This window comes from Rana temporaria, chromosome 4 (assembly GCF_905171775.1).
Source record: "Rana temporaria chromosome 4, aRanTem1.1, whole genome shotgun sequence".
Lineage (NCBI taxonomy): Eukaryota > Metazoa > Chordata > Amphibia > Anura > Ranidae > Rana > Rana temporaria.
Genome location: NC_053492.1, coordinates 125272771 through 125286972, shown reverse-complemented (window position 1 = coordinate 125286972; position 14202 = coordinate 125272771). Strand labels below are relative to the sequence as shown.

The 14202-nt window shown below is 44.8% G+C and overlaps 1 long non-coding RNA gene across 1 annotated transcript; it reads right to left on the bottom strand.

The window, feature by feature from the left end:
- Positions 1–12912: 12912 nt before the first annotated feature.
- On the bottom strand, positions 12913–13542 carry LOC120935323. The gene is made up of 2 exons (XR_005748411.1): positions 13254–13542; positions 12913–13154 (listed from the first exon to the last, which is right to left on the bottom strand). It is a non-coding gene; the product is annotated as an uncharacterized LOC120935323 (long non-coding RNA).
- Positions 13543–14202: the final 660 nt, after the last annotated feature.

Sequence of the window (14202 nt, the reverse complement as noted above, 5' to 3'; positions counted from 1 at the left end):
TATCCATCAGTGCCACCCATAAGTGCCGCCCATGAGTGCCCATCTGTGCCGCCTATGAGTGCCCAGTGCCGCCTATGTGTGCCCATCAGTGCCGCCTATGTGTGCCCATCAGTGCCGCCTATGTGTGCCCATCAGTGCCGCCTATGTGTGCCCATCAGTGCCGCATACCAGCGCCGCCAATCAGTGCCACCTCATCTGTGCCCGTCAGTACTACCTCATCGATGTCCATCAGTGCCATCTCATCGGTGCCCATCAGTGCCGCCATATCAGTGCCCGTAATTGAAAGAGAAAACTTATTTACAAAAAAATTAACAGAAAAAAATCAAAACGTAATTTTTCTTCTAAATTTTCAGTCTTTTTTTAGTTGTTGCGCAAAAAAAAAATTGGCAGGGGTGATTGTGACGGTATCGGTATGATATCCCCGTCAAGCATTCCCTCCTCTCCATACAAGAACATCACAGGATTCCCCACACATGAGTCAAGACTGGATGCTGGAACCAAGACACTTTATTGGCACAAAAACTCAGCTTATATGTGGTTACAGCCTGTTAGGAACGCCCCCCTCACACAGTGGGGTTTCCCATACAGATTATAGGAGACAAGTCGGAGCCGACCATGCAGACACATTTCTTTAGATAAAGACATCAGGGGAGTTAATTAATACACTGAAGCAATCAGAATAATTAACATACTACTTCTCTAATCATTTAGCATGATGATACAATACTCATCTTTTAAGGGTAAACACAGATCTTCTTTACACAACACAATAGATCAATTAACCTTTAGAATAGTGAGGGGACATTAGCACGTCAATAACCTGTCAGAGGAATGAATCACACATGAAATTCCTTTCTACCTCTACAGACATGGCTAGCAGGGAGCAGTAAACTGAGACATATAGGCAAATGTATCACAATGGCCCCCCTTTTGCTCCCTGCTCCGGCAAATCCGGTTGGACCTTTCCTGGTCCATTAGGGTTGACGGGTTTAGAGCTTTTAGTCAGAGGTTAACTCCGTTTGGCATGACTGACCTCCCTTGGCAACTGCTTCAGACTCAGGTATGTCACCGGGTCGTCAGATCACACGCCGGTCAGTCCCCAAGTCTTTGTGCGATCTGCAAAGTCACCAGAAGTCAGTGTGAAGACAGCGAATGGGTCTGTGCGCCGCCATCTAGGTGTCCCGCTATGGGAGGGGGCAGGTTATGGCTCTGAAGTGACAATCACAGGAGATTCATAAAAAGAAAAAGTTATATTTGTTGAAATGCTGTAGCACTGGTGCTCAGAGTCCGGGGGGGGGGGGAGAGGGGACTCAGAGCCCCATAAGGTCAGCCACCCCCTGCTCCCTCCGCAGCCGCCGGTTCTCCTCTTTGAGCTTCTCCAGCTCCATCTCCAGTTCATGGAGCCTGGGGGGGTCAGCCCGCTGTGACCTCAGGTGGTTGTTCTCCTCCTCCATGCGGCTTATGCACTCCTCCAGCTCTATGTACTCACGGATCAGATCCTGCTTGCTCATGTCCTGCAGGCTTTCCACGTGGTCCTTCATCATCAGGAACTGGGTGGTGGTGTAAGGGGCCACCGGTGGGCCCTTGGCGAACATCTCGGCCCGCATCTGGGGCGCCCGCTGCGATTCCATCTCCTCCAGTCGCTTCTTCTCCTCCCAGGTCCGCTGGTTATATGACTTCCAGGACCTCTTCTTCTTGGAGGGTAGCTGGCGGTGCCTCTTTCTGCCCAGCTCCCTCCAAGGCCCCTCCGGCTCATGGCTGTCGCCCATGACCAGCTGACAATGGTGTTCCCTGTTGTCCGTAATAACAGATTGTACCATGAGGGCTTCGTAAGGGGTGCCCAATGGTTCTTCCTGACCCAGCTCCTGGGGATCCCAAGCCGAGTCTACACAATGGGCTGCTGCTGGTGGGCGGTACCCAGGTTGAGACCAATTTGACCTGGTGTTGTCATTCATGGGGCAATTCTGCTTGAAGTGACCCAACTGTTTGCACCGGAAGCAGCGTTGTTCGTTGTCCTCCTGGCGTGGGTAGCGAGGGCTATATGTCATCGGTCTGTTAGGCGGTTGGTATCTAGCGGCTGGTGGGTGTGAGGGCGCCGTTGGTTGTGGGGGTTGTACCCGTGGTGTGACCTGGTTTGTCTTGCGAGTATCCGCATATTCATCCGCCAACTTCGCGGCCTCTGGTAGAGTCATGGGCCTGCGATCTCTCACCCAATCCTTGACGTCCGTCTGGATGTGATTGTAAAATTGCTCCAGGAGCATTAGTTGCAAAATGTCCTCTGCGGTGGTGGCCTGGCTGCTGTTAACCCAGTTAGAGGCCGACAGGGACAACTGGCATGCCCATTCTGCGTAAGAGTCTTTCGTGGTTTTGCGTGAGTCCCTGAACTTCTGTCGGTGGGACTCTGGGGTTACTGCATAACGAGCCAGGAGCGCTTCTTTAACCCGGGCGTAGCTATGGATATCCTGATCTGGCACGGTCCGGAAAGCATCAGAAGCTTTGCCTGACAGTTTGCCTGACAATATTGCAACCCACTCTCTTCTAGCTATTCGGTGCAGGTTACATTGTCGCTCAAAGTCTGCCAGGTAGTTATCAATCTCACAGTCCTTTTCATCAAAAGCTTTAAAAGCGCTAAACGGAATCTTCCTTGCGTCTGCTGTGCTGTACTCACTGTTCGGAGAAGGTGCGGCTGCTTGTTGGACTGCTGCCAGTTTTAACTGTAGTTCTGCGTCCCTTATTTGTTTATCCTTCTGTAGTTCTGCTTCTCTTATTTGTTTAGCCTCCTGTAGTTCTGCGTCTCTTATTTGTTTATCCTTCTGTAGTTCTGTGTCTCTTATTTGTTTATCCTTCTGTAGTTCTGTGTCTCTTATTTGTTTATCCTTCTGTAGTTCTGCGTCTCTTATTTCTTTAGCCTCCTTCGCTAACAGGTCCATCACTCTCAGCACCACATCTGCCGTTGGGTTCGGGCCGAACCACGCTAGCTTCTCTCTCATTAGCTTGTTGGCTGGCGATTCCTCCTCCTGAATCACTGGTGTCTCCATCTCTTGTACTGCTGGCGTTGCTGCAATCCCGTCCTCCTGGTCTAGCTCCATTGATTCTGCTATGATGACCCGCTTGGTTTTGTTGCTAGCAATCCTTCCACGAACTTCCAGTAGTTCTTCCAGTGTCTGCTTGGAATCCGGGTGTAAAGGAGAGTAGAAGGGAAAATCCCACTGCTACCAACCAATTGTGACGGTATCGGTATGATATCCCCGTCAAGCATTCCCTCCTCTCCATACAAGAACATCACAGGATTCCCCACACATGAGTCAAGACTGGATGCTGGAACCAAGACACTTTATTGGCACAAAAACTCAGCTTATATGTGGTTACAGCCTGTTAGGAACGCCCCCCTCACACAGTGGGGTTTCCCATACAGATTATAGGAGACAAGTCGGAGCCGACCATGCAGACACATTTCTTTAGATAAAGACATCAGGGGAGTTAATTAATACACTGAAGCAATCAGAATAATTAACATACTACTTCTCTAATCATTTAGCATGATGATACAATACTCATCTTTTAAGGGTAAACACAGATCTTCTTTACACAACACAATAGATCAATTAACCTTTAGAATAGTGAGGGGACATTAGCACGTCAATAACCTGTCAGAGGAATGAATCACACATGAAATTCCTTTCTACCTCTACAGACATGGCTAGCAGGGAGCAGTAAACTGAGACATATAGGCAAATGTATCACAGTGATCAAATACCACCAAAAGAAAGCTCTATTTGTGGGGAAAAAAGGACGCCAATTTTGTTTGGGAGCCACGTCGCACGATCGCGCAATTGCCATTCAAAGTGCGACAGTGCTGAAAGCTGAAAATTGGCTTGGGCGGGAAGGTGCGTATGTGCCTGGTATGGAAGTGGTTAACCAATCACAGCACAGTCCTGTGTCTTGTTTGCAAATACAAACACAGAATCTGGACGGTTCTTCTTTCTCTCTGAGCCCCCTTTCATTCAGAGAGAGAAGAAAGCCGGGTCCTGTGTGAGTAAAAAGACCACATATACACTTGTTAGGCACATTTAACCCTTTGATTGCCCTCCAGTTAACCCTTTGATTGCCCTGTGCACCCAGCCAGTGCCATTAGTACAGTGTCAATGTACAGTATTTATCACTGATGGCTGTATTAGTGTCACTAGCAACATCACATAGCATCAGAGACAGGGTCCCTCCCAGTCAGTGTCAGCGCTAGATTGCCCACCACACTTTTGCAGTCACACTATCATAGTATCACAAAATATTGTTTGTGGGCAGAGTTTTATTATAATTAGGAGCAGGGCATTCATTTGTAGGTGTGACTGTGTGGGGGGAATAAAAAACGAAGCGCGCCGTGGCGGACAATGGGTGTGGTTTAAGCGAATATTGGGCGTGGCTTAAAGGGGCGTGACTCAAAGGGTGTGTGGTTAGAGTCTGAGATGAACGAGGGATGGAGGGGAGAAAGCAAGGGAAAGAAAGGAAGAAAGGCCCAGATCCTACACCACAATAGAAATATGTGTATTCCAGAATTTAGCAGATAAAGATACTCCAAACACCTGGTGTTAGCTCTTTAATCATCCTGGCACCATGGTTGGTATGGTGTTAGGATGATTGAAGCGCATTATTATTACATTATAATATAAAATGAAATAGTTCAACTCAAATGAAGTGGGCGAGCACCAGCACTGCAGTACAAGCTAGTGAGGTGGCTAACACTTGTAGCATAATGCAACCGCAGTCATTGAGAATTCAACCACAGGCCCGTAGAGCCTATAGTAGCCTTCCAGAGGTGCTTGCAAACCCTAATTGGCTGCCCCCAGATTTAGGAGCACCCAAAAAATGGCCTGGACATTAAAGTGGAGTTCCACCCAAAAATGGAACTTCCGCTTTAAGTCATGGTGACCCCCTGACATGCCACATTTGGCATGTCATTTTTTTGGGAGGGGGGGAGCGGATACCCTCTTTTTAGAGGCATCCAGTTCCCACTTCCTCCCGGGTCTCCACAGCGCCAGAAGGAAGTTCACCTCTCTCCCTCCCTACCTGCAATCTTCTGAGACAGCTCACAGGTCCCAGAAAATTGCCCAGCCATTCACAGTGAAGCCAGAGTTGGGCGCCCACAGTCAGAATGCCGATGCCGTGGAGAGGAGGGGGAGAGGAGCGAGGCTTCATACGCCTGCATCACTGGACTGTAGGCCAGACTTTTTATTAAAAGTCAGCAGCTACACTTTTTGTAGCTGCTGACTTAAAAAAAAATTTTGGGCGGAACTCCGCTTTAAGGGGTAAATGCCTCTGGTACTTAAGTGGTTAAAGAAATTGGCTGCTGTGGCACAGTGCAACCTAATCACATGGGCTTCCTCCTATAGCCTGTTGACACCCCACTTAGAAATGAAGAGAAAGCCTGCTTGCAGAATGAAGAACTACTATCAGTGTAATGGAAGGACAAACAGGATGAATTCATCCTGTCCGCCATTCACCCAAGACATGGTGGTCCAGATTAACACAGCATCTGGTGACGTTGAAGAGCCTCTCTGCGTCCACGACTATAATCTAATATGGGAGGAATAGACGTCAACGAACAAATGATGAAGCCATATTTAGCCTCCTACAGAGCTAGATAAAAGTACAAAAAAATGTATATATATTTATTTCAAATGGCTATATACAATGATTTTGGTTTTTACAAAGCTACTGGAAGGACTGGATCCTTCCTAAAATTTCAGGAAGCAATCTTGGCCCTTTTTGTATCCAGAAGGTTCTGTGGCCCAAAGTCCAGATGCAGTTACCTGGCTGCATGTGAGGCATTTTCCAGATGTCCTCCCAGGTACCCCAATACAAAGGTCACCCCAGAAAAGATGTTGTGTCATTGATAAATGCGGAATAAGACGTGAAACCCTTTTTTTCTCCCTCCTGTCCTGGCCAACTTGGCCTCTGCATCAAGGACTGTTGCTGTCGCTATCACACACTAGTGGACTATTAGTCTAAGGTACAGCACGGCACATAATTCTGCACAAGAGGGGTTTCTACAGATGTTAGATAGTCAGGAAACTGTCTATCACATTTTGAGAGACCCTAAAAGCAAAGGCTGGAAAGGTTATGGTTCTAAAAGTTATTTTGCACAAAAAGTAGAAAAAAATAATGAAAATGTAAATAAAAAAAGTTGCATCTTTTTGGAGGAAAATTATTTTCATTGCATTCTACACAGAGGGGAGCGGCGTGACAGAGGAGGTGGTGCCCGTGCGCCCTTAATGGACGCACCACACCCAGAGTTGAATCAGGAAGAGAAAATTCTAACAGGACGTTTACTTTCTGAACAGTATATAAAGCTGAAGACAGCAGATATACATGTAAAACTAATGTAGGGAGATTTGTTTAATCTCTGTTTATCATCTGAGGCTGTTCACTGCACTGGGTATATGTTAGAGTTCACATCCACTTTAACCACTTAAGACCCGGACCTTTATGCAGGTAAAGGACCTGGCCAGTTTTTGCGATTCGGCACTGCGTCGCTTTAACTGACAATTGCGCGGTCGTGCGATGTGGCTCCCAAACAAAATTGGAGTCCTTTTTTCCCCACAAATAGAGCTTTCTTTTGGTGGTATTTGATCACCTCTGCGGTTTTTATTTTTTGCGCTATAAACAAAAATAGAGCGACAATTTTGAAAAAAAAACAATATTTTTTACTTTTTGCTATAATAAATATCCCCCAAAAAGATATAAAAAAATTTTTTTTCTCAGTTTAGGCCGATACGTATTCTTCTACCTATTTTTGGTAAAAAGAAAACGCAATAAGCGTTTATCGATTGGTTTGCGCAAAATTTATAGCGTTTACAAAATAGGAGATAGTTTTATTGCATTTTTATTAATTATTTATTTTTTACTACTAATGGCACGATCAGCGATTTTTTTCGTGACTGCGACATTATGGCGGACACATTGGACAATTTTGACACATTTTTGGGACCATCGTAATTTTCACAGCAAAAAATGCTATAAAAATGCATTGTTTACTGTCAAAATGTCAATTGCAGTTTAGGAGTTAACCACTAGGGGGCGCTGTAGGGGTTATGTGTGACCTCATATGTTTTTCTAACTCTAGGGGGGCGGGGCTGGACGTGTGACGTCATTGATCGTGTTTCCCTATATTAGGGAACACACGATCAATGAAGTTGCCACTGTGAAGAACGGGGAAGCTGTGTTTACACACAGCTCTCCCCGTTCTTCAGCTCCAGGGACCGATCGCGGGACTCTGGCGGCGATCGGGTCCGCGGGTCCCGTGGCCGTGGTCACGGAGCTTCGGACCCACGGTCCATACCTTAACATGACTTACACCTGCTTTATGAGGCTTAACTTTACGCCGGACGTACGACTTACGTAAACCGCATATTAATGCGCCGGGCACAAGTACGTTCGTGAATCGGCGTATCTCACTCATTTGCATATTCAAATCGTAAATCAATGGGAGCGCCCCTTGCGGCCAGCGTAAATATGCACCCAGTATACGACAGCGTAGGAAACTTATGTCGGTCGTAGGAAGCCTATTTTCAGGCGTATCTAGTTCTATCGGCACGGCGCACAGATACGACGGCGCACATTGACACTTGCGCGGCATATCTTGAGATACACCAGCGTAAGTGCTACGAGAATCCGGACCATAGTATTTACCTGCCTTTACAGTGAAATTAGTTCAAATAATTTAGCAATATTTTTAAATCCCTTGGCAGCCTTATAAGCATCCTTCTTTTTGATTGTCTTAGGCCTCGTACACACGACAGAGATTCTCGGCAGAATTCGCCGAGAAACTCGGTCAAAACCCGGATTCTGCCGAGAATCTCTGTCGTCTGTACAGTTTTGGCTCGATGGAGCCGCCGAGGAGCTCGACGAGAAAATAGAGAACATGTTCTCTATTTTCTCGTTGGCCGCGTTGTTCTATAGGAGAAGGCGGCCCGCCGAGCTCCTCGGCGGCTTCATCCCAAAACGAGACGAGGAACTCGACGTGCCAAGCACGTCGAGTTCCTCTGTCGTGTGTACGGGGCCTGACAAAACTTCTTTGATCACTGTATGATACCACTAACTTCATAAAACCAGATCCTAGCTAGCTGAGATTTAAATAATAGGTATCTCCTGTGTACTGCCTAAGGCGGTTCTAATCATTGTCACCTAATCTGTAACACCAGATTCTAATTTCGCGGATCTGAACTGTGGTAAATTTACTTTTTTCCACATTAAAAAATAAAAGTTTATCTCCACCCCACTTGCCAGACATCTGCTGTGTCCAGGGAGCCAGAAAACATGTCTGGTAAGAGGAGTGGAGATTTGCCTTAGCGTCAAAACACATACAAGCTGTGGGAGTCTACAACATAAAATAGTTCCATCTTGGACAGTGTGTCATAGTGGAAGATAATATACATTCACTTAAAGGGGTTGTAAAGGAATTTTTTTTTCCCCCTAAATAGCTTCCTTTACCTTAGTGCAGTCCTCCTTCACTTACCTCATCCTTCGATTTTGCTTTTAAATGTCCTTATTTCTTCTGAGAAATCCTCACTTCCTGTTCTTCTGTCTGTAACTACACACAGTAATGCAAGGCTTTCTCCTGGTGTGGAGAAAGCCTCTTGAGGGGGCGAGCAGGCAAGTCAGGACACTCTCTACTTTGCAGATAGAGAAAGGAGCTGTGTGTTAGTGGGCGTCCTGACACTCCTGCTCGCCCCCTCAAGGGGCTTTCTCCACACCAGGAAGAAAGCCTCACATTACGGTGTGTAGTTACAGACACAAGAACAGGAAGTGAGGATTTCTCAGAAGAAATAAGGACATTTAAAAGCAAAATGGAAGGATGAGGTAAGTGAAGGAGGACTGTACTAAGGTAATGGAAGCTATTTAGGGAAAAACATTTTTTTCCTTTACAACCCCTTTAAGCCTTCATGTGTTCATGTCCGTACACTTCATGGAAGTTATTGACTTTAACAAGTAAACATTGAATGTTCATGCAAACAGTGCCTATAGATAAGGGCAATATACTTCAACAATATTATTAGGACGAATATTCAGAATCAGAATACAAGGAGTCTGTATCGGGCATTCCATTCATCCCTGGGTGCAGTATTGACTTTCAACTGTTCTCATCATCTTTTCTTCGTAAAGCTTCATGACCAAGAACATTTGCTACAGTTTCTGCTACTAATATATTTACTACTCTCCTACCTCTATAAATTGTTCAATAACATAAAACAAAAAACATAAACAAAAAAAACAAAAAACATAAAATAAAACATGCTGTCTGTTTTCATCCGATCTCTCCATAGGAATTAGTGGCCCCTCCCCGCTTAGTGAGCAGAGACAGTCCTGCTCAGCGGAGATCAACGGAGAAATCTCCCGCTGAGCAGATTCACCCCATGTGAATGAGGCCTTCTTCTTCACACAAACTGTAGGGTCCTATTGTTGGTCTATACGATTTTTATTTTGCAGTTTTAGCCTTTATTTCACTTAACAGTATTTTAACATTGGAAATCATGATATGCTTTTTGCAGCCTGTTATAAAATAAATGCTTCTTCCCTGGAGGCATATTTTTCAGATACGCCACTTTTTACGCACCTATTTTTAAAGTACACATTTCTACCTTTACAGGGTAAATCTAGTGAAAGCTTGTTTATTTCTTCCTGTTCTAAAGTTATAGCGTCTGCAAATTATTGGAAAGATTTATGGCATTTTTATAAAAAAATTTTTTTACTTATAATGTCGGTGATTTGCGATTTTTAGTCACATTGCGGCGGACAGATCAGACACTTTTGACACATTTTTGGGACCATTGACATTTATAGAGCGATCAGTGCTATGAATATGCACTCGTTACTGTATAAATTTCACTGGCAGGGAAGGGGTTAACACTAGGAGGTGGTTAAGTGTGTGTTCCCTCACTGTGTTCTAACTGTGTGGGGAGGGGACTAACTAGGAGAGATGACAGATCACTGTTTCTACACAATCTGTTTCCTCTCTTTTGACAGCACAGGGATTTGTGTGTGCTGGCATTTGTGCATGTAAACGCACGTGGCTGGTGGCGATCGTGCCCACCGGCCATGCGCATTGGGTTCCCCGCTATGCAACGGGTGTGTGGGTGTGCCTCCGGCGGCGCTCTTGCACCCTCTGGTGGCTCTCCTGGGCAAAGCCGTATATGTACGGGATTTCGCCCAGGAGAGCCATTCTGCCACAGTATATCTGCGTGAGCTGGTCGGGAACCGGTTAATGACTTGTAATCTGTTGACTGGTTGTGGAATATTCAAGAAGTAGCAGCAGAGGTAGAGGAATGCACAGATCAATTGAGGCCAAAGCAAGGAGATACTTGTACTGTTAGTCCTCAAGCGCAGCTTTTTTTCCAGCAAGGAGAACACTATGCAGCAGAATAGTAATATCACTAATCTGACTCCATATTTCTTGAGAGTGGTGATCATGCCACATCGGCCAAGATTTGGCTTGCCACTTGCAAATGCTCCCTGAACATCTTCACTCAGGGAAACATTTACAAACTACTCTCTTGTGGTATATGACCCTGGATCGTGTGCCCAAATTCACCCTATCGGTATCTCCCACGTGCTTCCATAGTTGTAGAGTGCAAGGTACTCTATTTGGCATTTGGTGGTCCTATCCCAAGGCTATTTGATTTTGGACGTGGGTCTACACCATAATATATTCATACACCATGATCATTTCAGTCCTTAACATTTCTTTGGCTGGCAACCCCTGAGAAGACCTATTGCATGAACAGATCCCATCAATGACTTCCAATCAGAGAAAGCTGGTGGGGTTTGTTTTCCTGGCTATCCCTGAGCAAACCCTAACTAGAGTGTGGAAACAACTGTTCCTCAATTTCACTAAATTTTACTTCCCGTGCACCATCGTGCCCATAAGCTTGTGTCGTACTTTAGTGAAATTAAGAACCATTTCCATCCTAGAGAACACACAGAACAAATTCCTCAAGATTTGGTATCCCTGGATTGCATACAACACTCAAGTGAACATAGACTGAACCTTGCTTACAGTATGACAGCACCTGGCAAACCATTGATATAGTGACCTGGCTGGACCAAGTGGGAGAGTCCCCCTTTTTTTCTTCCCCTTCTCTTTTGCTCACAGGAAGTCTTTCCACACTTCATCTTCTCTGTTTACTTTTATCCTCTCCACTCACCTTCTTTCTCCTTTCCAAATAGTTTTGATGCTTTTGTAAGCACTAACAGAATCCCTGACCCCCCCCCCCCCCCCACACCACACATTAAGGCGGCAGCTCTGACTGTCACTGCATTGATCTCTCTGGCTCTTATCTTCATGTTCATTGTACGGTAGTCGTTTTAGCCAATATGTGTTGATATATGCAACTGTAACATGGTAGCCCTCAATGGGATGTGCCTTTCGTTACCACACTATTTCACTGTGTCTTTAGTTTCTGTTCATTTTTCTTCCTTGTAAAAACTTGACAAATCCCCAAAACATCCTTGTAAAACAAATTTCTTGAGAGTGGAAGTCAGAGGCAGCATTGCCTTAGCTTTCACACTGCAGATATACAGCTAAAATGCTGTAGGCACAGGAGTACATAGGGACCCTCACCAGGAAGTGCACTGCTATTTTTTAGGTTGAATTCAAGACAAAATGCAAATTTTTCAGGGCACTGGTTAGGCACAATTAACATTTTAGGTAACATTTAAAATATTTTCTTTTTGAGTTTATGTCCACTATAAACACCCCTACCCAAAGCATTATTCAAGTGCAAAATGTGACAAGTCTTCCTCAGGAACTTTTGAGTGTACAGTATTGTCCTAGACATTTTTAGTCATGATTTCCTTCTTCAGTATGAACTCAATTCACCTTATACAGTAGAGCTTCCAGTAAGGCCCCATGTACACTGCTGCTGCTAAACGGACGCTCAACTTTTTTCAACTGCCCCTGAACTCATTCAATGTTATCTTATGTGTACATGTACAAAAGTTTGTTTACTGTCATTTTTAGGCAGTTGCGTTTATAGGCCTTTCTTTGAAGGCAAAAAATTCGTTCAGACACCAAAGTTTCTGATGTTTCAGACGCCAAACGCAGCTAAACGCGGTAACCCGCCTTTCGTTTATAGGCTTTTTAGAAAACGCTTCTAAATGCAAACGCAGCAAAACGTCGCTAGACAAGGCATGTAAACGCGGCAAACATGGACGTTTTAAACGTGGGTTACTATCTGTCAAGTTAAATCATTCAGGAGAGGTTGTAAAAATGTCCCGTGTACATGAAGCCTAAAGAGAAGCAGGTTCCTGTCACTGCATTGTACTTATAGCAGGAATACCCCCCAGTGTTTGCCCTTGGGAATTCTAGATAAAACACACAAGATTACAAAATCCAAGTTAAAGCATAACCAGCATAACAGGACATCTTATCATTCATCTTCTGGAAGGACAGTCAGACACAAGATACACAGTTACACACTCTTATGTAAACAATAGGACGTAGATAAGCATATATGACTCATGAGGGAAGTTATTGTCAGTAATATCATTGCCCGTAGAAGTGTCTTCACTGCTGATACATCAAAGAAGTGCTCCCAAAGGCCTGGTTCACACCTATGCATTTTTTAGTGCATTTTCAGTTTTGCAGAAACACACTCAGTACATTTAACATGGTTTCCTATGGATGTAGAAAAAAATAAAGGGGTCGTGGGACTTTGAATGAGGCAAGGATGTGTGACTGAAAAGGTCTAGGATAACCAAAAAAATGGGTAGACTGTCACACTCCCAACTGGGGAATCTCTGTAGCTATGGGAGACTGCTGTGTAATCAATCCACTAAATGAAATACCAATAATGCATATGAAATTATATAGTATGTATCATATTAAATAATACAAGGATCATGCAGACAAAGGCATAATTCAAATCGTAATGATAACATATTTAATATTCATTTGGGATTTACACGATTACTAAAGCAATCACAATCAATACATAGACATACAGATATAGTGAACATGATTATCCTAATGAAATTGATATACATTAAGATTAATAAAAATTCATTGTTGGACAAAGTTGACTTGGTATCCCTGACCATTGACTTGACGCGTTTCTTGGCGTTTAAAGCCAGTCATCAGGAGTGGGGTGCGTAAATATTAACTGGAATAGTAAGTAAATGAATAATTAGGTCAGTACAGTCTCAAAACGGTTAGATCAAACTTTCAAGGAGAGAGCAAGGTAAGAGAATGTATACATTACCAGTGGCACAGCCCGAAGTAGATAGCCCAATAGTCCCCAATTGGGAATAGGCTGATGGCCCTGGGTGAACTGTCTCCCCAGAGGTTGAGGCGGGGTGAGAACCCCCACAGAAACAAGGGCTCTCCAGCCGACAAAGGGAGCCAAAGGCTGGGTGGCAGGGAAACATCAGTCAAGGAGGAGCACGAACGGCCACAGCACACTGCCAGAACAGGAGATGGACATATAGGGGACACAATTCAGGTTCTAAGGGAAATAAAGAAAGTGAATGGTGGAATTAACAAAAAATGGCCAAGCATAAGAGCAGGAAAAAGAGCGAGAGGTGGAAAGAGGGGGGATATGAAGATAAAGACAATTAGCCAGATTCACGTAGGTGGGCGCAACGTTAGGCAGGCGTAGCGTATGGCATATACGCTACGCCGTCGTAAGTTAGGTAGGCAAGTGCTGTATTCACAAAGCACTTGCCTCCTAAGTTACGGCGGCGTAGCGTAAATGGGGCCGGCGTAAGCGCGCCTAATTCAAATGAGGATGAGGGGGCGTGTTTTATGTAAATGGGTGGTGACCCGACGTGATTGATGTTTTTTACGAACGGCGCATGCGCCGTCCGTGTACATATGCCAGTGTGCATTGCTCCAAAGTACGCCGCAAGGACATATTGGTTTCGACGTGAACGTAAATTACGTCCAGCCCCATTCACGGACGACTTACGAAAACGATGTAAAATTTTCAAATTTCGACGCGAGAACGACGGCCATACTTAACATTGACTAGGCCAGCTATTTGTTCGACTAACTTTACGCCGGAAAAAGCCATACGTAAACGACGTAAAAAAAATGCACCGGGCGCACGTACGTTCGTGAATCGGCGTATCTAGTCATTTACATATTCTACGCCGAACTCAACGGAAGCGCCACCTAGTGGCCAGCGGAAAAATTGCACCCTAAGATACGAC